The following is a 26436-nucleotide window of genomic DNA, read 5'->3' as shown; positions in this document are numbered from 1 at the left end:
ATAATTGAGGCATGGCCAAGCAGGCCAACGGCTATCACCCCCAACCCCCTGGTCAGAAGTTTCTAGAGGTCCCTGTACCACCTTCATGCCAACAAGTGTCTTAAAAGCAATTCCCTCAACCTAAACAAGGTGACTACAATCCATTCAACCTTTGGGGTAAGACAAGAAATAAACCTAATGCACGGGAATCTGGACTTTTCCATGAGTCTAAAACTGTAAAAAGTCTTCAGTGGAAATGCAGAGTCTTCCTCGACAGATTAGACAAGGCTTTTAACAAGTGCCATGGAGGGCTCCCTCCCCTCTCCTACAGCCTCAGGTGAAGATCCCGTTGTGTCCAGGATCAGAAGGCCAACAATATATATGTCACAGTTCAAAGCCGGAGGACATTTCACGGCCATCAGCGTGTTCTGGCCATCCAGGCAGATGGCCTATAGCTTGAAGGAGAACTGGCTGGTAGGATAGTTGTTTGGATAAGAAAGGACAGAGCTGGGAGTGCAGGGAAAGGGCGAGTCAAGTGATTCACCAACAGGAAAAAGAATCCAGTCTGCCTCAGGGGGAGACCCATCAGGAATCTGGAAGAAGTAATCAGTCCCAGAAACACACCCTGGGAAAGGCTACTAGATCTCCTTCGCGCTTTCTCTAGGAGACGGTCCACACGGCGCACTCCACGTTGCTGTTGTGTCAAGTGTGGCACTGTTTATTGCCCCACGCCCAGCGCTTCACCAAAAAGGTCCTTCCCCAAAGATTAAGGAGGGCCTGGTCCCAAATACTTCTGAATTCTCAAGGCAATAAACTTTGCTACAGTGTCACTGAGGCCTGTTTCCCTTCAAGGAGGGAGAGACAGAACCTGGGATGGCCCGGGCCTGGGGCCCAGAGAAAGGCAGCAGGATGGTGGTCTGACCGGTGGCAGCAGGGGAAGAGGCAAGCAAGGAGATGTCACAGAGCACCGAGACAAGCCACCGGGGAGCCGCCGTGCTCCCCCATTCCCAGCCAGTTCCTCCCTCCCCGGCAGCCTTGCCGGAGATGAGTAGATGACACACCCGGCCAGGGAGCTAACCTTACCCCTGTAAAGAGGATCAATTCTATCCGTCCTATCAAAGCCATTCCTAGGGCCTTCCTTATCAGACATCTCAAAGGCATTTTTGTGGCCGCCTTCTTCCTCCAACCATTACTTCTGTGCGAGTTAGTCCCGGCTTACCTTCTTCTCCCCCACTGCCCCGCTTTGCCCGATTAGGGCCAGAAATTTTTTCATTAAGTCACTTTATAGTGTAATAACAACATTTACTATTCATGAAGTCTCCCCTCCATAATTGTTAAGTCTTTCCATGTGTCTGGAAGCTTATTTCTGCTCTTCTCATTTTACAAGAGTGCCTCTCTTCCTTGCAAACACAAACTAAAGAGAAAGAGGAAAAGGTGGGGGGGTGGGGGGTGGGGAGAAGGGGTGGAGATAACATCCAGATTCTTTAAGTGCTTTTAATCCAGTGAAATTTCCCTTTGGACTCCGACAGCTCCCTGCTGCAACTGACGGCGGGGACCGAATTCCAGGCTAGGAAGGGAGTCGGGCCAGAGGAAGGGAAGCAGGAATAACAGAGTCGGCTCTATGCTGGGAAAACCGCTAGGCTGACTGGGGCTCCATGGTTTTAACCCATTCATCCCCCCCCCCCCCCCCCCCGCTTTTCTAGAATTCTTACTTAATCTTTCCAGCCAGTTTACAGCAAGCAAGCGAGCAGGCCGACACCTTTGAAACGCTCCAGGGATTTAAAACAAGTTTGTTCAGTCTCTTGGGCAGATACTTTCTTAAGAATGCGGGTGTGAGACAAAGTTCACATTTTCATGCCACACGTTGTCAGTCACCGGGAAAACGCTTCTCAGGGGGGCACCACCCAGGTCCCCAGCCTTGGTCACGGGGCAGGAATAAACGCCCTCGGAGGGGTTCATCAGGCGGTGGGCAGCCACGCCAGCCCCGGGGCTTTTAAACAAGCACGAGCGCGCGCACACACACACACACACACACACACACACACAAAGGGAGGCGCTTGTGACATGTCACAGCCTGGACGTGTCTGCAGCCCGAGCCCCCAAAGGTGATGCATCCCCTGGAAGCGTTCCTCGGACCTCAGGCCCCGACGCTGCTCCCCCGCGCAGGTCGCCTCTCGCGGTCCCCCGCGAAGTCCCGGACCCGCACCCCGGGGTGGGGGGGGTGCGAAGGAGGGAAGGAGACCGCGAAGCGCGGGGCCCGGGGGAAGGTCGGGAGCTACTCACCCGCCTAGCGCCTCGGCGGAGCGCGCATGACCTCGGGAGCCGCGCCTGCAGGCTGCCGCCAGCCCACCCGGCGGGCCGCGCTTAAATAGCCGCCGCCGGGAGCTCGGAGCCGCGCGGCCACTCCCGGCAGATATGGTTCTAATCAGATGCTGGCAGCCGAGGGCTCCCCAGGAATGCGCCGGGATGTTTTTGCTGCCCGGGCTCGGTAACTCCCCCTCAACGTGTCTGCTGAGTCTTCCAAACTTAACTGTTTATTAACTCGAGCCGCCGCCACGCACAGCAGAGCCGAGCGCCCGGCTCCCCCGGCTCCCGGGCCCCGCCAGCGGGGGGCGATCGCGGGGGGCGGGGGGGCGGCCCGCGGGGGAGCTGGGCACGGGGGGGGCGACCGGGGGAGATGGGCACGCGGGGGGCGATCGCGGGGGGCGGGGGGGGCGGAGGGGGGGCGGGGGGGCGGCCCGCGGGGGAGCTGGGCACGGGGGGGGGGCGACCGGGGGAGATGGGCACGCGGGGGGCGATCGCGGGGGGCGGGGGGGGCGGAGGGGGGGCGGGGGGGCGGCCCGCGGGGAAGCTGGGGGGCGGCCCGTGGAGGAGGGAGCCCTCGCCCCGGGGACCTGGGCACGCCGGGGCGATCGTGTTGGGGGGGAGCCCCCGCCCCCGGGAGCTGAGAGGCGGCCCGCGGGGGAGCTGGGCACGCGGGGGGCGATCGCGGGGGGCGGGGGGCCGGCCCCTGGAGGAGGGAGCCCCCGCCCCCGGGAGCTGGACACGCTGGCCCGGGGAGGGGGCAAATGAGGACAGGAAAGGGAAACCCCGCAGGAAGGGGGTGGGATCCACCCCGACCTTGGTTTCGCCAATTCCCTCGCTGGATCGCCCGCTGCAGGGCTGCGGCTCCCGCGGCCGCCCCGACCCTGCGGCCGTCGGAACAAAGGGCTGCCTTTACTCCAGGCTGCGCTGGCGGGAGGCGAGGGTCCCCGCGCGCATCTGCTGTTTCCACGGCTGCGCGTGCGGCGGCCGAGGTGGGTGCACTGAACTCGGTGGGAGGCTCGGTGTGTGCGCATCGACGTATGAAATAAAATCCCGGTGGACAGAGACAGCGCTTCACGAAATCCACGTCAACGAAAGCATTCACCTCTAACCGATAAAAAAAAAAAAAAAAAAAGATCCGTGCATCAGACACAAAGTTAATATACTCGCTTCCCTTACGGTGTGTGCACCCGTGTGTAGACCCGTAACTTGACTATCTGCGCTGATTTCCACAGTATTCCCGACACCTCTAAGAAAAAACATGAGACCTAAGAAAGAAAACATTTGAAAATACTGACATGCGGTGCTCCGCAGAAGGCACTCCATAGCAGACCTTGGTGCTGGGAGTTCCTTTTCTCCAGAGTCGAAAATCATGAACAATTGGACAATATCTCCCAGAAACTCTGTCGCTTTTTAAGAATGTTGAAATTATACCTGTGAAAAGCATGTCTATGTCCCCCCCCCCACCACCTTTTTTTTAAGTTGGAGACAGTGTGCACTAAATGTGAAAATGCCAAATTGTGACCCAGAAGCAGGGGTTATTGATTTTATTGAGTGAGCAACACACAGTGGATCTGCATCTTACCTCTGGAAACTGAGGGTTCAAATGGGGCTCATGGGACACCAAGGATGTATTTTTGTGGTCCAAGCCTAGCCCAGCTGCAAAGCCACTGTGTAATTTGGGGCAGCTCAGTGTGAGTGGCAGTCCCTACTCTCAAGTAGGTCAGGGTTGGGACCGCCAGGGAGCCAGGGGGCCAGAGCTGCACAACGCTGTGCCAGTGAGAGCGTCACCTCTCCTGGCCTCTACTATTTCTGCCACCTGTCTCATCTCCTCACACCTGAGTGTGTCGGGGTGGGGGTGGGGGGTGGGGGGAGTGCTGACAGTTTTCAATGTTCCTCTGAGCTAATTTGCTATTATTAAAAAAAAAAAATGACTTCTTGTGAATGCTAAGAGGTATGTAGGATAATCTTAGAATAGTATTTAAAACTATCTTATTTAATCTTAGGATAGTATTTATAACATTTATGCAGAGAACTTTAATTCTGGTACATTTCAGGACATACTGCTTTACTTCTAAGACCCAGGAATTCAGAAGGATGATTTTCCTTCCAAAGGCTGGATAGCTGGAAAAATGACAGCTGATTTCAGACAAATAGACACATTGGCAATTCGGGGGGGTGGGGGGGTGGGGGTGGGTGGGAAGGGGCTTCTCATAACTTCTCAACTCAGAAGTGACCATCCCAAACTTATTTTCTTTAAATCAAAAGACTGTTACTAGAAATATTAACATATGTTTGCTCTACCAAATGGAAGGGGTATGTCTCTCAATGGAATATTACTTAGCCATTAGAAACGACAAATACCCATCATTTGCTTCGACGTGGAGGGACCTGGAGGGGATTATGCTGAGTGAAATAAGTCAGTTGGAGAAGGACAAACATTATATGGTCTCATTCTTTTGGGGAATATAAAAATTAGTGAAAGGGAATAAAGGGGAAAGGAGAGAAAATGAGTGAAAATATCAGTGAGGGTGACAAAACATGAGCGACACCTAACTCTGGGAAATGAACAAGGGGTAGTGGAAAGGGAGGTGGGCCTGGGTGACTGGGTGATGGGCACTGAGGGGGGCACTTGGTGGGATGAGCACTGGTCACTGCTATATGTTGGCAAATTGAACTCCAATAATAATAATTAAAAAAAGTTAGCCAAAGGAAAAAAAAAAAAAGGAAGGGGTATATCTCAGGAGCCAGAGGAAGAAAATGCTTTCACCTGCAGTGAGCTGGAGTTTCAAGAGAAGACTTTGATGAAAACGTCCATTTATGAGCAGTGGGCTCACACCTACAGCTTAAAATAGACCGCTCTGTCATTTTACACAGAAACCTTAAGGGTTGACAGTGGAGAACTCTGATTTGAAGAGTACTTTTATAGCTCTAGAGTGCTGATATTGCTTCTGGCACTAAATCAGTGTCCTGCTCACAGTAAGAAAAAAAAAAAGAAATATGAAAATAAATTTAACCTTTTCTCTTTCTGATGGAACAGAGTTTCCTATGCATCAAAGTCATTCACTTTTCAGGAGGTCTAAAACGAACATCCTGGCAGCTGGAGAATCACACCCAAGCCCACCCAGACACTGACCCTGCCTAAATGGTTTTTCTTATCACTGCTGAAAGTAACATTTAGCAAATTAAGGTGAGGAAAAGTCAATGCACGACTATGGTCCTTGCATGACTTCCCTTGCACAAAACCTGCCTGTAAAGAAGTAAAACAACAACAACAACAACAAAACACCAAAGCCTGACAACTGTGTTCCCAGCCTAAGGAAAGGGGTAGTTAATCCCGTGACGGCTTGCTGAAGAATGCATGGTTTATTATTAAGGTAATCTCTTAAGATTTTCCTGGAATGTGCTTCCACAGCAACTCTGCCTGGGTGAGCTATCCTATGTGTGTGTCTTTTCTTCCATAATTAGGCTGGTTTTCCCCCCTGTTAGCTCACAGACCTAATGCTTTCCCTCTCTCTTCTCCAGCCCTCCTTCCATCCTCCTGCTCCTGTCTCCCTTAAACATCCCATTCGGAGTCCTGCCATTTCCCATGAACTGTTATGTTAATGGCACTTTGGATGTGGTCATAGGTGAACGGTCTGTGCACCTGGATACCTTGCCGGACGCTTCCAGGTGTTCTAATCAAACAACGGCTGGTTAAAGTTTGTGGATCTAGCAAGGTCAAATCTTTTCTTCTTCCTCCTCAGTGTCATAAAAATAAATGAAGAAAATAGCTATTGTTCCCAGAAAATGTTCTTTGACCTTGACTTATCCTGCATATTTATAGAAGAAAATCTGACCCTATCAGATTTGGTTGTTGGCAAGGCATGGCAAATACTGGAGGTTTTTCCTATCATCTATCTATTGATGTATCTAAAATCTAAAATATTTGGAGGGAAGTCTAATTGAAGGCAGCCGGTTTTTGTTTTGTTTTGTCGGTTGCTTTGGTTTGTTTTCTTGGTTACACCTGCATAGCACCTCAGAATTCAATACTTATTATTTGCCAGTGATGTGTAGTATTAGTAAAATTCAAATGGTACTTGGAAAGTTGGGATATTCAACGTGAAGAACATTTAGAAATACAATATGATAAATGTATATAACTAATTTGCATTTTGCTACCAATATAAACTTTTATAATGAGAAGTTGTAAAGGGGAAGAATAATACTCATATTAACTACCGGTTAAAACATCTTATTTAGAAAGCAATTTGAAAAGAGTTGTTAAAAACAAAGGTACATATAAGCCTACAAAATACCAATACTAATTAATATTGTTGCCAACATTTACGTGGTTCTCTATCCTATGAATAAGAATCTATCCCTAGAAATAAAGCAGAGATGTCAATCACTGCATCGGCCACAATAGGAACCTGGGGAAAAATTTTGTCTCTCAGTAGGGGAATGATTGAATAAGTTATGATTCATCTGCAGTGTGAAATCACATGCAATAATTTAAGAGTAAATTAGAGTTCAGTCTTGTAATATGGAAAGATTATTATTGAGGGAGAAAAATAAGATACAGGAAAAAAATGTAAAATGTTTCTGTTTTGGTAATATGAAAAGCAACACCTATCCATGTAAGTTTGAGTGTGTGTGTGTGTGTGTGTGTGTGTGAGAGAGTGTGTGCATAATTTAAGGGAGACTAGAGATTGGATTGCATTATAGATTACTGGGGCCATTCATGGAGATGAGAATAGACAGGGGACGCAAAGAGGTAAAAACTGTAGGAAAGGGAAAAGAAATTAAAATAGCCCATATACAGATATATAGAGATCACATTTGTGCATCTAATTGAAATAGTATATGCACTGGGTTGCATAATTTTTAAAAACACACCAATTGAGTTTAAGATAAGGAAAGAGAAGGGTTATAAAAAAATCCATAAAATACCTTTCACTGAGGTGTTTTCCTTAAGATTTTTCAAAAGTGAATATTCATCAGTGTTCTCATGGCCTAATTAAGCCTTTAGAACAATAGTTCTTGGGATGCCTGGGTGGCTCAGTGGTTGAGCATCTGCCTTTAGCTCAAGGCGTGATCCCAGGGATCTGGGATAAAGTCCCACATCGGGGTCCCCCAGGGGACCCTGCTTCTCCCTCTGCCTGTGTCTCTGCCTCTCTCTCTATGTCTCTCATGAATAAATAAGTAAAATCTTTTAAAAAAAAAAGAACAATAGTTCTCAAACATTAATGTTCGCAGAAGACATTCTGGGAGCTTGCTACAAGGGCAAATTCCTGGCCTCAGCCCCAGAGACCAGGACTGGAAAGGTGTGGGGGTGGTTCACTGGCAGTGTGATGTGAAGTGCTTGGGAATCTGAGTGCTTAACCAGCACTTCTGGGTGATTCAGGTGCTATAGTTCTGGGGACCACACTTTGAGAAACACTCCTGCAGTCAAGAGCATACTCATTCTATTCTTCTCTGAGTGAGGAGAATTCAGGGGAGAGAGAGAACCGCAAGGATGATAGGAGTCAGGTGCCATTGGTCTTTAGACACTGACTTTTCTCTCTCCCATGGCTCTTGGCAGCCTCTGACAGTGTCCTGGCTTTGGCGGTGACTCTTTCCCTACCCTCTCCCCTGTCAAGACTTGTTTTCGGAGAAAGATCTGATATCAGCCATTTGCATTGACCTATACCCAGATGTTTGCATTTCCAATCCTGTGTCTTACTGTGGCATGAAAGGCACCGCTCATTGCTAAAGAGATTTCAGTAAGAATAGGAACAGAGCTTTTTTCCCCTAAATTTGATCAGATGGAGGCAATTGTCAACTCCACCATGCACCCAGTTGAAGGTTACCCAGAAAGAGAGAAGAATTATATGACTTCCAACTTCTGGGATGAACTTCTACTATCCCTGAAGTCATATTACATCTTGGCTTCAAAAGAGCCATTGGAAAACTGAACTTGGATATTATGTACATGCTTACCTTTATGATATAACAAAAGAAAGTGGGATTTAGGATCAGATTTGGGTAAGTCCTGGCTCTGTCTCTTGCTACTTGCAAGATTTAAGGCAAGGGTCTAATTTCTCAAAGACTCAATTTCTTTATCTATAAAATGGGTATTCCTTGTCTTCCACTCTTGTTTTGGTTTTTGGCAGAAAACAAAAGAAATCATATCCAATAAGAAGAGCTTGAAGAATTTGAGGCTATATGAATGCTACAAATTATGTTAAAATTATGGAAAAAACACATTAGTAATGTAAGTAAGAAAAGTGTTCTTGTCCTAAATTATTTCAACCGCCAATAGAAAATCTAATAAATCATGTGATAGATCACTATGCTCCTCTGGCCATGGTGAGCTTTCTTAAGGCTAACTTCTCACTTGAAATAGTCTTGGACCTTGATATTCTAGCATATTAGTGAGGATCATTTTCATGGATCACTTTCATCCTTTCAAAGAGAGCTGAGTAAATTTCTGCAGAAATGACATTAAAAGGGGGAAGAAGACAGAAAATGAGAGAGGACTGAAGACCAACTTCTTGTACTTTGGAGTTCTGTTGCTACTACTGATAGGTGCTTCACTGTCCACAGACACTGAATTCCATCCAAAAATATTTCTGCACTGCTCCAACTATGGCCACATGCTGTGCTGAGGCTGGCTACACAGCCTCAGTTCTGAACCATCTGTGAATCCAGAAGGAATACTCTTTTCTGTAGTTATTTAATACTCAGTCTCAAAATCACTTCTTAATTAGAGAATGAAGAGAATCTGAGTCTGGACTCCAGGATAATTCAACTCCCCAATTATTTGGAAGCTTATATGTGTGGGTGTGCCCATGCTTATATGCATTTTCTGAGGCAGTGCACTGTAGATTTCGTTGGATTATTAAAGGACTCCATGACATAGGACAAGGTTACATTCCATTGTGCTATGGGTGCATAGCCACATTCTTCCTATCCATTTTTATCTGAGGATTTTATCTGAGGCTTTTGTACCAATCTGATATTTGTCCTCACAACATTATTGTCAAACAGGTTAGGGCAAGTATTACTTTTTCTGAAGGTTGAGAAATGTAATTGCAGAAACTTCGATTTGCTTCTGTGTATAGAGCTAGGGGCAGAGCTAGAAATACGACTCAGCTCTCCTGAATGATCCAGAATGTATGGCTCATGCAGTCGTGGCCCAAACAGTATTAGAAGGATTACTGGCAATTCTTAGGGTTCACCGTATTGTCTTGATCTGTCCACATCTGGAAAAGAGTATCTGTTGTGGATGCTCCTTCATATGCAGAGGACACTGGCAAATGGAAGGGCATCCAGAGTAGAGCCACTTGGACAGTGAGGGAATTCCCTGAGAAGTGAGAACTACTGGGGGCTCTGCTAGTTGGGCATGTGTAGAGAAGGCAAGAGACCTCTTGGGCATATGAGAGGGGATAGAGAGGGATATCTATGAATAGTAGAGCTCTTTCCAAATATCCGAAGACTTGTCCTGTGGAAAGTAGATTAGACTCCTCTCTTTGGCCACAAATGTAGAAGGGGATCCTGTACTGGCCCCTGTAGAAGGGGTTGAAGATGGTCTCTCCTCCCCAATATTTGGGTCCACATGGAACCTTGGACTAGGCCTTATTTGGAAATAAGATCTATGCACACATAGTTAAGACAAGGAAATACTGGATTTAATGAGACCTCACCTCCTTCAATGAAATCTTTTTATTTGCCTTGTGATACTTTTTGGTCAGAGTATCCTGACTTTTTATTATATTCTTTTTGCATTTAGCTCAACTCTGGAACCAGTGTGTCTCCAGGTGTGAATCTAAGTGCCATAGCTTACCAGTTATGTGATCTGAGGAAAATGACTGAACTTCTCATCTATAAAGTGAAGGAAATAATAGAATTTCCTCATTCTGAGGACTGAATAAATTAATCTATCTAAAGGACTTCAAGCAGCAGTTGGCACATAGTAGAGTGCTAATGATCATGTGAATTTGTCTGAATGTCTTAAAAGAATAATTTGAAAAATATTAAGTAAATTTGAAAATAAGCTTACGCTAAATCTTCGAGATTTCACTTCTAAGTCAGCTTAGAGGAACTCCCATTCATCTGCCAAGAAATGTCTAAGAATGCTTACGATAGCAAAAAGTAGAAGCAATTTAAGTGTCCATCAACAGGAGAACAGATAAATAAATTACGGTGCATGTATTCACTGGGAATACTCTAACAATAACAGGAATGACATGAATGTATGACCCAGAACTGCTTATATCAACACAGATGAATCAAGTAAGAAGAACGAATTACAGAGGAATACAGCAGACATGATGGCAGTTTTATATATATATATATATATATATATATATATATATATATAATCTAAAATATGAAAAAATCACTCAATACTTAGGGATACAACTATTCATAAAAGTGAATATAAAAATGTGCAAGAATCATCAATCACAAATTCAAGATGGTGGTTTCCTTTGAAAGAAGGAAGAAGGATAAATACAAGGGAAGTTCGATCCCACTGATAATCTTTTTCTCCTAAGACTTGACCTAAGGTACACGGGTGAATATTGTTTTGTTTTACATCTTTTTTATACGGATGCTCTTCCTAGCACTTTACAGATATGAATTTATCTGATGCTCACAACTGCACTGTGAGTTAAAACCCATTATTAGTTCCATTTTACAGATGAAGAAAGAAACTGGAAACCGATTAATGCCACAGAATTAGTAAATGGCAGAGCCAAGCCAGGTAGTCTGGTTCCAGGGTTTGCAACTTAACTCCTAAGCAATGCTGACTCTGATTAGAATTTTATAAAGAAACAAAAAGACCGTGAGTGACATTAACTCCCCGGCACAGCTTGGGAATGCACGCTGATCACGTTCTGCTTGTTCCTGTGACTATTCTGCCTCCGGGCCCCTTGGCCTTCTCCATCCCACTTTGGCTTTGTACCTCAGCTCCTGTTCTTCTGCCCTCTTGGGATCAATGGACTCATTTGGACTCGTTTTTCTGGCTTTGATCATGACCTCAGCACCCTTTCCAGGACGTCTGTCTCTGGTGTCTAGACTTTGACCGTAAGGAGAAAGTTCTGTCCTGACCCTGGGTCTGGCCCTGAGAGAGAGAAAATGGGAAGTCATAAGCTACAGCTGAGCACAGCAGCAAACAGCCCCTGGAAAGGATTTTTAATCTGAGGAAGACTTTAAGGGCCCTGGGTGGCACAGTCAGTTGAGCATCTGACTTGGTTTCTGTTCGGGGCATGATCTCAGGGTCTTGAGATCAAGTCCCGGGTGGGGCAGGGAGTCACTAAAGTTTCTCTCTGCCCCTCCCCATGCTCTTTCTCCCAAATAAAAAATAATATATTTTTTTTTTTTAAAAAAGAGAGAGAGAGATTGGGTAGAAGTAAATGTGGTAGAAGGTATGTGTGCTTGTGTATGTGTCGGGATGTGCATGTATGCGTGTTCTTTCAGTAGATAAGCTGCAATTTTTTTTTAGGAGAAATATTGGTCATAGTTGTGGGGATGATCCAAAATAACCAATAATCCTTGAAACAATTTCTACTTGGCTTTCAGACATCGGCAATCCCTCTAAATGGAGCCACCCTGATTCCCACCCCCCCCCCCCCAAAGGACAAGGAAAGCATACTTATTCTGGTTAATACTGAGAGTGATTCTCCTCCTCGATCAATCTTTGGTAAAAGAATATTCCTCCAGGCCAGCCCAGGGAAAGAAACCTCATCATTAGCTTCTGTTGGGAGAGAAGCCAAAGCTCCTGAAACCCATCAGCGGGCCTCTCCCCCAATCGCTGTCACTTCAGTCTTCCATGGAAGAACTGAGCTCACCAAAAGTGTGTTTGCTGAAAAAACACCACCTGGGAAGGCTAGGCTGGGTGTGGGTTTGGATGGATGAAAAACCGGTCCAGAACTCTACAGTTGTTGCTGAAAATGCTTAAGTCCTAAAGTCCTTTTGCCGAGGCCAACCAGGAAATGTGTAATCATAAACTTTAAATGTGTTTATCTGTCCAGTGGACACATTCTGTTATTTTGGTTTATATTGAGGCAGTTTTTAAACTAATGTTAGACATTAACTACACTCAGTAATTTGATAACACTGTCTCGTCTTTCTTTTTCCCTCCTCTCCCTCTCTTTTTTTCCTCCCTCTCTCTCTCTCTCTCTCATCCTTTTATATTTTGTTGTGACTAAATTTGACTTATAGGCAATAGTTTGTTGGTCTCTGAATAAAAAACCTCTGTTTTACTATGCTTTCTGATTTCCATGGAGTACCTACCCCCATCATGGCTTGTTTCAAGGCATCCTGTGATGTCATTAACGTGGAGATGGACAGAGATTTGCACATTCAGCTCCAGCACACCCCTATTATAAGGTCAATACTAGCCATGTTCTCTTCTACTATGTTGACTACCTGAAGAGCTTCTTTTTACAATATTCCTGGTCAATGATAATCACTCAGATTGATTAATCAACTACCTACAAATGAAGAACATCCAGTAAAGTCTCTCTGGAACATGGTGTTTAAAGATCTGGACCACAATGATTAGGTACTTAAGTAGAATAATGGCTTTGTTTTCTTGCTTCACCCTGTAGTACAATGAAAATCACATGGGATTGAGATTCAGCATACAGAAATTAGAATCCTGGTTCTGTCATTAATTACCCATACGATTGGACAAACTGCTTAACTTCTCTAAAGTTGGTACTCACGCACGTGTGAAATGGAAAACACTGCTTGTGGTGCAGGCGGATTTCGAGGACTAAGTGACACAGGAATGGACATAAAATAACCAATTCTTGGTAAATAGCAAGCCTTATGGTGGTAGCTATCAATGTTAACTGCAAAAAAAAAAAAAAAAAAAAAAAAAAAAAAGGAAATGCTCCACTCTCTGGGAATGAATACTAACAGGTGACAAAGCACTTGATAATAAAAGAGGTAAGTATTAATGAGGAAAAAATCTGGAACATTGTTATGTGTTAGCTTCTAACTACTTGCACTGCTACTACTGTGCTCTTCTACCTTATCCTCTATTCCCTCTTCTCTAATATGTGCCTTCCCCAGAGCACCTATCCTGACAAAGCCTGATGATTTTTAACTTCCTTTACACAATATGATTCATTGGTGGTAGCTATCAGCAAATCATTGTAATCTCCAAACACAATTTAGCTTTCCCTTCTCACCTATTCCATACTGGAAATGTTTATCCTTATCCATGGAGACATCCCTTCTTTAGTGAGAGGAGTGCCCACTCAACTTGTCTGACTTCTCCTACTGTTCCTCTGGTCCCAAGTTCAAGAAACTAACAGCTGCACATAGTTAGTTACTGCACTGATACAGATCCATTAATGCAGGTAAAACCAAAAAGAGAGGGGATATACTGCTTAATTTGAGGATCTGATTTTTTGTAGGTCCAGAATTTGAGCCAGTTATGTTCTATAACATGTTAACAGGCCAAATAGATTCCTGCCATTTGGTGCTTTTTAAAAGATCTCTTCCATGAGATGCTATAGGAAGTACACAGCTAAGTACACAGCTAATGGTGAAGTATGTTTGAGGTAGACTGACTCTAATAAGCCTCTAAATATGTCTAGCAGTTTAAGGGAAATATAAATAGAGGATCAAATTAAATAACACCACCAGGCATGTCAACCAAATCCATAATGTGGCACATTATACTGGATAAATGGCCTACTTTCTCCAAAAGTCAATGGTGTTAACAAAATAGAGTGGTGTGGGGTGGGAGCAACTGCTACAGATTTATAAAGACTTTAAAAGACAAACCATGCAATTTTATGAGTCTTGTTTGGATTATGAGTCTAATAAGTAATACATTAAAAGAGATTTTTGAGGCAGAGAAACTGGGATTTACAAGATATTAAGTAATTATTATTAATTTTGTCAAGTGTGTAAATGCATTATCCTTATATGTTAGAGATGTAATGTGGAGTATGCATAGACGAAATGATGATATCTTAGATTTTCTCTGAAATAATCTACTCCATCACTCAAATTGAGGGGGAATAAAAGCAAGATTTTCGTTGTTTGAGAGAGAGAATGCACAAGCAGAGAGGAGTGAGGAGAGGGAGAGAGAGAATCTTAAGCAGGCTCTACGCTCAGCACAGAGCCTGACCCTGAGATCATGACCTGAGCTGAAATCAAGAGTCAGATCCAGGCACCCCAAAACAAGACCATAAGCAGAGTGATGGGCATATAGGCATTCAATATACAATTCTCTTTATTTTTGTTTATATTCTTAAATTTCTGCAATACAAAAAATTAAATATCACTGTTACTATTAGGTGTTACATGCAGTTAATTTGTTCATCGTTCATTCACTCATTCATTCATCCAGCATTTTCCATAAGCTAGTTACTGTTGGTTCGCCAGTTGGGTGCTGTAGATAAACAAACCATGGCTTCACTCCCTAGGATTCCATGCTTTAACTTGGAGAGCTTCCCACATGGACCTATTTTGTAGGAAAATCAATATTCTTTCAGCATTTAGAAGCCTAGAATTTGGATTCTAGATATCATGGTGCCCCTTGACTGAGAGAATGGCTTTGTTCCCTGGGTCACCTCCAGGGCAGGTGCAGACATCTGTGGTGCTGCAGGAGCGCCTTCAGGATCAAGGGTCAATGCAATCATATTAGCCACTCTCTACCCAACATCAGGCCTTATCACAAGGCCCAGCCTGGCCCTGTCTTTAATACCACTATGCTCCCGAGTGCTTTTACTCTGGGTTACTGATTTCAGGCTGGAGTCAGATGATTTGCAAACTGACCTGCCTTTCCTGTCTGCTTCACACTACAGGGGCAAGGAGAGCAAATAGGTACAAAGTCTGGCTTCTGAGCCCTAGAGAGAGGCCTGTATTGCTGTCATGTGCTTGTCTGCTGAGATGTTCCAGAGTTTATTTTTTCTTTTTCCTTGCTTGATCAAGTTAGAGAATTAATCTACAAAGCTTTAAGTAGATTTTCTTTTGGCAGTGTCTTTCGTAGTCAGAATATAGCTGCAAATGGCAATTCTCAGTTGAGAAAGTACTGCTGATCTCTTGAGGGTGAGGAGGGGGGGCATCACTCTTCTTGCTTAGCCTCCTGTCATTCAAGCTTGAGTGGCCCCTCTAACCAGAGCAGGAAAGGAATAGGATAGGACTTTGACCTTCATGAAGATGATGTTGATCATGCATTTTTGCATGCAACTTTAAAGAACTTTCAAAAATATTCTCATTTGATCCTCATACCCTTGTTGCAAATTAGAGCTGTGTAATTGTCCCCACTTTAAAGGTCTCAGAGAATCCGTGTACTCCTTCAAATGCATGTAGATTGCTTGTGAAGGTGCCAAGATTCAAACCCATTCTTCTAACTCTCCTTACCCCACCAGTGACCTTTCATCTACTCTGAATGAACTTTTAAACATATGATGAAGGAGAAGGAAGAAGCATATAGATTATTAGAGTTTTAAATTATCCCTAATGTCTCTCTTAGCACAGATGCTATGGACTTGCTATGGTTTTATTTTATTTTGCTAGATTGCAAATACTTTTTTAAAAAAGATTTTATTTATTTAAGAAAGAGAAAGAGAGCTTGACAGGGGTGGGAGAGAGGCACAGAAAGAGGGAGAAGCAGACTCCCCACTGAGGAGGGAGTTCCATGCAGGGCTTGATCCCAGGACCCTGGGATCATGACCCGAGCCAAAGGCAGATGTTCAACCGACTGAGCCACCTAGGCACCCCTAGATGCATACACTTTTTAAACTCCAAGTATCTTTGAGCACTAAAATGTAAAATCACAGGGCCTTCTATTTCTATTTTGCCTAAAATATTTTAGTTGAATTGGAAAATTACTTTGGTCCTATTGTATGTATAATAAATGGCACTGTATATATCATATGTAGTACAACTCACGACTTTCTGCAAACAGATTATTCTCCAAAACAGTTGATTTTGTGCTGCATAAAGGTAGGATTCTTCTGCCTTATGTCTGCCATCAAGATGGGACAACTGTCCTGTGTTATTTGGATTAGTATAAGTCTCAGAGTAGTGGTAAGTCAGCACACTTGTCCCCTGTGAAGAAGGATTGCCCAGAGGACATGTGAGGGAAACATTAACATCTCCTCGTGGCCATCTGGTTCTTCTTAGCGGAGGAATGCTCACCGGTTATGGCAGCCCTGAGTAAAGCTCATAGGGAGAGATAGAGCCTCTGATCCAAGCAAGAAAAACAATGTGAGGGAATAGAGGGAGAATAGAGGTAGAGTTGGCAAGAAAGTACTACTCACACAAAAAACATCAAACCTGAGATGGATCAGGTGAAAAACTTATTCTTTGGATTGGGAAACATTCTGGGCTGAAATAATCTTTTTGAAGAATTACTCATTACTCAAAAGCTATTCATTATTTTTTTAAAAAAGATTTATTTATTCATGAGAGACACAGAAAGAGAGGCAGAGACATGGACAGAGGGAGAAGCAGGCTCCCTGCAGGGAGCACAATGCGGCGCTCCATCCCAGAACCCTGGGATCATGACGTGAACCAAAGGTAGACGCTCAACCACTGAGCCATCCAGGCATCCCCAAAAGCTATTCATTATTATTGAATAGTCTCCAAACTGAACTGCCACTAAGTCTGGACACAATGAAAACATTTTTTTTTAAACCATAAAAGTGTTATGTTAATTAAAGAAGTAAGTTAAGATAGTTATCTGAATGGATCTTCTTAAAATATAATGGAAGATAGTCATTTTAAAGAATACAAATGTTAATGAGGACACAAGAATCATAAGATAATTTATATAAAGCAAGGAAGTTTCAAGTTTGAGATTACTCAGTAGAAAAGATCCTTTTTCCACTCCAATAGAGGGTACACTGGGCCAGGGTATAGTTGACCTTGTGGCTAATACTGGCACAGCCATTATTTGTGTCCTGTGGCAAATAACTACTCTCTGTTTGCAACATTCTTCAATTTGAAAAATACATGCCCTGCCTGTGTTAATAAAAGAGATAAAATTGATCATGACAGAAATGTGTACTATCATTACACATTTTTGATACAAAAACAAAATTAAACATTTTGCTTTTAATTGATTTATGTAAATCATAATATATTTTAAATTGCAAATAATTCAACAATGCTCTGAGTTAGAGATTATCTTACTTTTTTTAGGGGATCCTCAACGTGGTTAGTTTTTAAGATTCATGTTTATTAACCCTTCTCCAAATTATAAATGAAGACCAGGCAGAGAAAGATGTTATTTGCACTGAGCATATAATATACCCACAGAGTCTGAATAAATACACATCTAAAAGGAATTTTACTGTGAAATTAAAAGTGGATTATAACCTATTTAATGATAATAATATTAGATGCTTCTTATTTGTCTCCTGGCAACTAAATAATATGGATAGGTAAAGAAATTTTTTGAATATGCAATCATTATTATAATAACATATGTAAGTAGAGTATTTAAAAATATATCTAAATATATAATCTCCTTTTAGTTATCACATAAATATTGTGCAGATCCAACTATTGAATTATATAGCAGTGAAGCCAATATTCCAATTAAATCTTCAAATAAGTAATTAATGGAATAGATTTTTTTTTCACATTAAGTCTACAGGTGATATTGAACATTGAATAGACTTTTTAAGTCTTCTGAGAGCTGCAGAATTTCTTACAAAAAATTTATCCTGGCATGAGTCCCAAGTTTACTCTTTCATACTCCCCTTCTCTTGAGTGATCAATAGAAGTTGAATTTTCTAATAACAAAATACAGAGTTTCTTCTAAAATTGTTAGATTTTATCATACAACATATGCACAGCTGATTTAATAGAATAAGAAACATTCTGTTTCTTGGGGATATTTTTTGGAACTTACTAAATACTAATCAGTGTGTCCCAAATGTTTGATCTTAAAATCCCAAGATTTACTTTCTGCTCAGCTTAATTTTAGTTTATTTTTTTGGAAAGTGGGGTGGGGTAAGAATATCCCTTTAAGAGTTACTATACCACTCCAACTCACTATTGAAACTTGTAAACATTCATGAAAGCTTGGAAGGTGACATTCTGCACAAATATTTCAGTCATTCAGAATAAGACTTGGAACAACATTTCTACAATATTGAACTCTGGGTAAGAGCTGGAGGCCTGGGCACCCAAACAATGCTGCCTCTATCAGAAAGCAAGCTAAACAGAAATGGCAATCATATTTACTTTCATTTCCCTCCCTCCACACAAGAAAGAAAGAAAGAAAGAAAGAAAGAAAGAAAGAAAGAAAGAAAGAAAGAAAGAAAGAAAGAAAGAGGAAAGAAAGCTATTGGGGCATACTTTAGGAATGCTGCATGCATATGCATGTGTATTTATGATTGTGAGGGTATGTGTATGTTGGATTTCAGTTAGAGAGGATTTTCCACATCTCTACAATTTCTACACCAGCTTGAAACCAAGTAATATTTAATCACTTCCATAAAAATGCCAAAATAAGAAAAACATGCATGAAAAGGACAGCAATATGAAGAAGGCATGCTATATATGTTATAGCTGACCACAAACATCATTCACAAAACAAGCAAGCGGCCTAACCAGGAATTTTCCAAATGCTTGTTTTGGGAGAAGTTAACTCCCATGCACAGAGAGCTTTAAAATAGAAGAGGAAAATGACAGGTTAGTGCCGACCCTTTTTACTGATTTATCCCTAAACTAAAGACAGCATCTTGAATTAAAATGCAAGTCCTCGGAGGGTGCTTATGAGAAAGCATCACATACACCAACAATTATTTAGCATGCCGACCCTTTTCACAGACACAAAAACCCAGTCCAGACCAGGAGGAGACCTCTGGTAAGAGGCTGACCCTGCTCTTCCACGCTGGCCCACCTCCTCCTGGTTTTGGAAGCTTTTCCACTTTCGACTCTATTCATTTCTCCTTTTGATGTTGTTAGAGAATGACAGAATTGATCCAACAGGAAATACTGGAATAGTTTCTGCAAGACCTCTATTTCCCCACCACGGCCTGAACAAGAATAAGGACTGCCATGTGGTGTGGCTGAACTTTGCTAAGAGAGCTTGGAGGCATATACATAACATCAGTTTGACTTTATAGTTACATTTGGGGAAAACTGGAATGGTCTGAATCTGCATACCTCCTGGAACCTAGACTCTCAGGATCTTAAAGAACCTTGGGAGCCATCCAGCCCAATCTCTCCCACCCTATGCTTACATTCCCTGCACAATGCCACGTCTCCCTGCCTCAACCTCCCCGGGGACACTTGCAGCAAAGGGGGTTTCCTGCGGCATTCTATACTGTCCGTACTTAGGTTAAAGACTTTTTCTGTTTGGTCCTCATCAAAAGCAGATAGAGTATAAGATGCAGCCTCCTTCGGCAAGCTATAAGTTTCGCTTACCTTTTTTTTTTTAGGCTCTGAGACATCGCATAAAACTAACCCAGTTGTCAGCTGATGTATTTATGAACTTAGAATTCGAACCTTGAGTTCCTCCTGTCTCTCCGTGGATTTTCGAGAGAGATGATTTACAATTTTCCTGGCCACTGCGGGCTTGGAGCTCTTGTCTCTGCTACTTTTTTTTCTCAGTTCATGGTTTACTCTGCTGTTTCTCAACTGCCACCTCTATTTAGTACCCTGTCAAACTCAACATCCTTCCTTGATCAGTTCTCTCAAACCCCCTTAGGAAATCCACCTAAATCAAGATCTTTGCACATCTTTTCTGTCACATGCATCTATCTATCTATCTATCTATCTATCTATCTATCTATCATCTATCAGTCATCTATTGTATACATATTAATTAAATATATGTTAATAATATTAAAAATACATATTTATTTATTGTGACATGTACACACGCATATTTGAATATTACACATCCCTATAATTAAAAGTCTTATTCTTTGCTCCCTGGCAGAGCCATACTCTTTCCTAACCTTGAATGCCTATTCTTTTCATGTACAGAGTGATTTAGAAATCCCTTTTCTTTGCTCCCTCCTGTCTTCACAAGTTTCTAAATTCCTGTTGGTCATGTGCTGAGTTATCTTTATTTCTTTCGGTGCCAGCCTTTTCGCGCCCTCAGGTTCTTATCATCCACACCAAAGATTTATTAAGACATTTCAAATAGAATTGCTTCCCTCCTGGAGGAGATACCTATGTGTGTGTGTATATATATATATATATATATGTATATATATATATATATATGTTTAAACTTTTAGTATTTGAGAATCCCTCCAGGTCTTGCCCTGTGGAGAAGGTGTTTGTTGAGAAAGTTACAAGAAAAAGGAAGAAATCAAACAATTGAGCAGAAGAATAGTAAATATCAGAGTAACCGAACTTACTGCAAAGTGCAGATTTTTTAAAATCGTAGCTGTTGGTTCAGTTGTGCGGTGTCAAATAATGCAAAAGTAAAAAAGATATGTCCTCTTGAGCTGAGAGTGGAAAAGTCGACCCTTATCTAGGTTAAAGATTGAAGTTGTGTGCATAAATTCCATGAAATATTGGTGAAAGTATCTGGGGGATCAGGATGAGAAAGTTGGGATCATGAGTGAGAACTGCCTGGGTTCATTTTCCTGACATCTTATTATTCTATCTTGGCTGATGACTTTAGAAAATTTAACTGAGGCCAGAAACAGTATAAAAATAGAAGCAAGCAGAGGGTAGGTGTTAGCTATCTTCTAGCTACCCGTAGCTAGGAGCTACGACCATGCACTTTAAATTTTCATGATAGCTCTGACTTCAAATGTCTCTCATTATGTTCAGATCATGCTTATTGATTTATGGTTCAGAAAATATATTTATTCCATGCATGAGCCTAAGGAATTATTTGAGCTAAAACATTGTAAATCTAAATTGCAAATACAGTATTCAGTTAAAGAAAGCAGATTGAACTCACATGTTTATTCTCCTCTCTCCCAAGTCCCCACTAAACTTACATGAATAAAAGGCTGTAAACCTAAAAGGACAAAGAGAACAGAAGAGGCCTTCAGCAGGCAAGCTATTTGAACAGATCACTGAGTGACAGAAAGTAGATGAAGGTATAGACATTGACTTCTTAATGCAGAGGAATCCAGACCTCATGTCTGTGCAGGTAGCACAGTAAAGCAGTTCACACTGAGAACCTCAAAGAGGCTTAGCTCCCAGCAGTAGCTGGCGTGGTAGAAGGAGGTTGAGGCATGGGGCTGGACCAAGGAGTAGATAGATGGTAAGGTTATCTAACTTCATCCTCCCCCCAAGGAATGGAACCCTGACAGGGCCTTCCAATTCCCCAGGGCCCACCATGAACAGAAAGAACACTTATGCCTACAACACCTCCTACTTGTTCCCCATTATTACCACAAGAGAATCAGAGCATCATTAATTAACTAGAGAAACTGAATAAGAGTGGCTGGTGATTCCATGACACCAGGTGTGATGACAGAAGAGTGAAGGTCAATCATAGCTCAACACAAGGGAACTAATAAAAGTCTGCTCTAATTAGAAACTTCTAGAATGGTTTGGACTCCCAGCCCCCTTTTCCTTCATATGCGCGAAACATACAACCAGGATGCTGCCCAAAGAGAACAGATTAAAAGGTTACTTTTCTAGAAAAACTGAATCACCAGAAGAAAGACCCCAATAGGTCAGAGGTTGGGAAGCCCTGATGAAATGGTTGGGCTCTCTACCAGACCTCCCTGAAGGGAAGTCCACTGACCTTGGGCTGAGCTTCCATTCAGATTTTAAAGCGCCACTCTTATCTGTGAACAAACAACCTTGGATCACTAGAAAGTTAAGGGAAATCCTAATTATGGAGAGAAGAACTGAAGTAAATAAGGTAAAAACAGGGAAAAGGAAGAAAATAGAGATAATTCAGGGATCATTCAAATGCTAAAACTGTTTATGAATATTCTTTAGGAAGAATATTCTTGGGAAGCTATTAAGTTCATAAATAATAACAGATTACTGTAAAGAAAAAAAAGCCCAATAACGTTCTTAGAAATTCAAAATATGATAGTGCTGTTCCTCCCATAAAAATATGAGTAGTAGGATTGGAAGATAAATTCTAGGAATGTTCCCAGAAGTAGAACCATAAGACAAGGAGATGGAGATTTTGAAGAAGATAAAAATCATAGAAGATGAATCTCAGAAGCCAGTATCTAGCTGGAACTTTCAGAAAGAGATAGTAGAGGGGAAACATATATAAAACACTAAAGAAAATGAATCAAAACAGATAGAGAGGCACCTCCAGAAGGAAAAGACAAAAGTGGTTATCCATGCAATCTTGATGCGACTTCAGAAGCCAAGGCAGAGGGAAGATCCAGATTATTATTTATCATTAATTTAACCCTCACAAAGTGAAGGTAAGATAAATTGAAAAAGGGTTTAACTGATCTTGTCACTTTATGCTTAAGCCCTTTGCTGGTTCACCATGTCCTCAGAACCAATTTTACCAATTTTCATCTCCTCTGCACAGTAGGCAAGGCCGATCCTGGGCTGCTTAGGAGCAGCTCACCTCACTTGTTCCTGTCCTGTAGTCTTCCGAACCCTTTGCGTTTGCCAGAACACAACACTACCATCTCTCTTCATTCCTACTGTTTTCTTCACCTGAGTATCTCTCTTTTCCTCATCTCCCTTGTCCCTTTGAATGGCCAAATGTTATTTGTTTTTGAGATCTTGGCTCAGATGCTGCTTTTCTGGAATGCTCTCCATCACCTCTGCTGGACTGGGCCAGGTCATCTTTCGGCTGATCCTACAGAGTTCTATCCTTCTGTCTTGTAGAGTGAAAGTCACTCTATTGTAATTCTTCTGCAGCTTTTTGTATCCTTGCCCCAAACTGAAAGCATCTTGAGCACAAAGACTGTCTCTTGTTTACTTAGTGGCCCCAGCAATGACCATAGAACCTGCACATAGTAGGTTTTTTATTTTTTTTTGTTTTTTTTGTAATAAAGAACTGAAGAGAAGGAAGAGATAGACAGGACTGTAGACCATCAGGAAACCAAAATGGGAGAAGGCTGGGAGTTCTCTTAATGCCCTTTTAAGGATATTTAAAGCTCTTCACTTTTTTTTTTTGCCTTAAATAACCATAGTTCATTAATTCAAAGGTAAATATTTTTTCATAGTTTAATTTTTCTGAAGTTAGAACGTGTTACACACATGATGGAATGCATAGATTTTTAAATCGGCAGCATTTGGTACAAAATAATGCTGCATCTTGCAAAGGCCTTGTAAAGCTACCTAACTATGGTTCATGTAACTTAAGGACATATGCAACACATACACCGAGTCTGTGAAGGAATAGAATGGAATAGGAGTCTTGGGATAGACCTACCGAGTGTGGAGGATAAGGACTGTAAGGACTTCGAGCTATCAGAGTTTCTTGGCATGGAGAGAAAAGGGAACAGACCCATGGAAGAACATGAGTAGTGTAAGAAAGTTGTGGGTTTTTGGTTTTTTTTTTTCCAAATAAAGAAGAGAGGCTGCAGGTCAACAAAACTTGCCCCCCGTCCGTTTGCCCAGGTCTCTGACAAAGTAAGTTGTAAAGGTGAAAGGTTAGTTTGACTTCTTGTTTGGTGGTCTGGAAATAACATGTTTTAATTAGGTCTCACAGGCTGCCCTGCCAGAAAGGTGGGGGGCGGGGGGGGATGCACAGAGGAATTATTGAAAAGAAAAACAGAGATTCTTGTTTCAGGATGCGTCACTAGTCAGTTAAGAAAACTTGGAAAGTGAAAACCCTGCATATAGGCCACGACGCCAAAACCAAAACCCAAATTAGCCATTGTTGGGTAAAACCCCTGATTTTGCAAAACCCAGTCTCAAACCAATTCTTGCTGGGTCCAATCAAGTGAGAGACAATATTTGGAAAGTATTTTTTAGAAGAATAGCAGAATGTTCAGTCCAAGAAGAGAAAACCCTATCCTTGAGCCAGTAATGAAAATTAGTAAGGGCAGGTTATGATAATATTGGAGGCATGATTGTGCTAAAAGATGTTTTGGCAATTTGTGAGCAGAGTGTGTACCTCCAGATGAACAGGACCTCCGTCTGTTACCTGCTGCGGCATGCCGTGTGGCACTCTGAATAGGATTTAATTGATATCCTGACACATTTACTCCTTTCTTTCACCACACCTTTGTTAAGGTATCCAATCTTTTACGTTCTTTCTGGGTTTTATTTAGTACTAAATGTACAGCGATGAGCAATTCTACGAAAAGCAGTGCTAAGGGAAAAACAAGGAAGTAAGCAACAAGCCATTTTTGAAATGTGAATTCTAGAAAGAGCTAAATAACAGTGTCTCTTTTTAACGCTGAGCAAACTTCTCTTTGGCAATAAGCTGCTCACCCCGCCAGGAACTGAAGCAACTGTTTCCTGGTAAGAAAATCCTATTGGAGCACAGCAGAGGAAGCCCGTGACTGTGTTGCTTATCCAGACAGCTGTGTCATTAATGTGCTCACAGATTGCCCAACCATTAGTTTTTGCCACAAGTCAGTCATAAATATTATTCTAAGGTAGGATTTTTGTGTTTTCAGTGATACTTTTTTTTTTTTTCCTATGAGGTTATCGCTGGAAGGCCTTGATTATGCTGGGAAGACTTTAAATTATGGAAATAATGAAGAAAAGCTATCCTTTGCAATCAGTGAAAGAAAGAGGGTAAATTTGGACACTCACTTTTCTGAGTTACCTCACTGCACAACTGAGTGGCCAAATTCCTCATGCTGTGCTCCATTAATCTTATTAGAACTTCCTCTTAGGAATCATTAGGTTTGACTTTCTGACAGTTGCTGACAGTCCCAGTGTCTCAGGATGGCACTTCTCTGCAGCACCTCTGGGAGCCCTGGAGATATTTCATATTTCCAAAGAAGCATCATTGTTGTGTTTGTGTGAATCGATGCCCCAAGCAAACAGCATGTATCTACAAATTGAGCAAGCATTTCTTAGACAAAGATGGCCATTGTAGCCTCAGACGAGCCTATTTATTTGGGTGAAGGGAGTATTTTGTGAAGGAATGACAAGCTGACATATATTTATTAATGTCTCTCATAGCGTGTGACAAAATCTGGCAGAATAACGGTGAATGGAACAATTTGTCACAATTTTATGGAATCCTTTCACACGCCTTGTCCAAGCTGCCTGAAGCATTAAATTTTCTAAGAGAATTCTTGGGCAAAATTCCTACAAAACCCTTTCTATTATTTTCAAAGCTTTCAGCTCTTCTTTATATACATGAACTTGCTTTCCTATTTTCCTCATTCTCCCCAGGAGAATATATCTATTTAGGAACGTCCTGGAAATAAGACTTGAGTTTTCCAAGAAAAGTTGTAGAATTTATATTTCTATTGGGTATTTTCTTATAAAAATGTTAATCAAATTACATGATGAACATTTTCTGCCAGAAGTTGTATTTGCAAGAATTGATATTAATGGGAATGTGGCCACTTGTTGTTTAGATAGCTGATTGTTAGTTCTCAATGCTTTTGCTAGCTAGTGTTTTCATGTTGGCTTCTGTTGACCGCACTACTTTTCCTTTGTCTAAGTATTGCTTCTATAATTTTGATTTTTGCTGTTTACCTCTAGGACATGGAGTTATAATTACCATGCAAGTCAGACGAGGAATAGGGCCCAAAGATGTCCCCAGATATTTTGGTAGCTCAAGTGAATGTAAATATATTTTTCATCTATTTTAAAATATATTTTAGGACATTTTATAGGTTCTTAAACATACTTTATATATGTATATATAATTTAAAATATAAAAAATATATATGTGATTTTGCAAAGCTCAGATGGCTGGCCAAAGATATACTGGTGAAAATTTTAAGGAAGCAGAATTTTGCTCAGTATCTGCTTTCAAATCATCAGGAATATCCTGCCAAAGAAAAGGCTGCTCCAGGGAACAGTGAGTTTTTCCTTCCTAGAGACGTTCAAGCAGAGACTGGCGTTTTGCTGAAGATACTGTCAGGCCCTGCGGGTATATACAAAAAGGTCTCTAAAGGCCTTTGTGATGGACTCCATGAAATAAAAATACCATTCGAAGAAAATTGAGGTTTTGCTTCATGCTTTTTTCAACCGAAAGGAAGTCTGAGTGAGGGAGAGAGACATCATTAAAATTGACTGAATGCTGAATGTTGAGATTTGGACAATCCGTTTATACAGCATGGTATTTGTTGTCCAAATGTTTATCTTAGAAGGGATCGGGACCAT

General features: G+C 41.9%; 1 protein-coding gene across 4 annotated transcripts in view; it reads right to left on the bottom strand.

Annotated features, from left to right (window-relative positions):
• Nucleotides 1–2586, bottom strand: part of DAB2 (DAB adaptor protein 2) — a 50479-nt gene extending 47893 nt beyond the window's left edge. For 3 of the 4 annotated variants that reach the window (XM_072824806.1, XM_072824809.1, XM_072824808.1), the window contains exon 1: nt 2263–2586. The gene's annotated coding sequence lies outside the window, so the exon portion shown is untranslated. The remainder of the gene's footprint in view (nt 1–2262) is intronic. The other variant, XM_072824807.1, reaches the window with a different exon arrangement.
• Nucleotides 2587–26436: the final 23850 nt, after the last annotated feature.

The sequence above is a fragment of the Canis lupus genome, chromosome 4 (genome assembly GCF_048164855.1).
Source record: "Canis lupus baileyi chromosome 4, mCanLup2.hap1, whole genome shotgun sequence".
In the NCBI taxonomy this organism is placed as follows: Eukaryota; Metazoa; Chordata; class Mammalia; order Carnivora; family Canidae; genus Canis; species Canis lupus.
The sequence above is the reverse complement of the archived record's forward strand: the minus strand, read 5'-3'. Positions and strand labels throughout refer to the sequence as shown.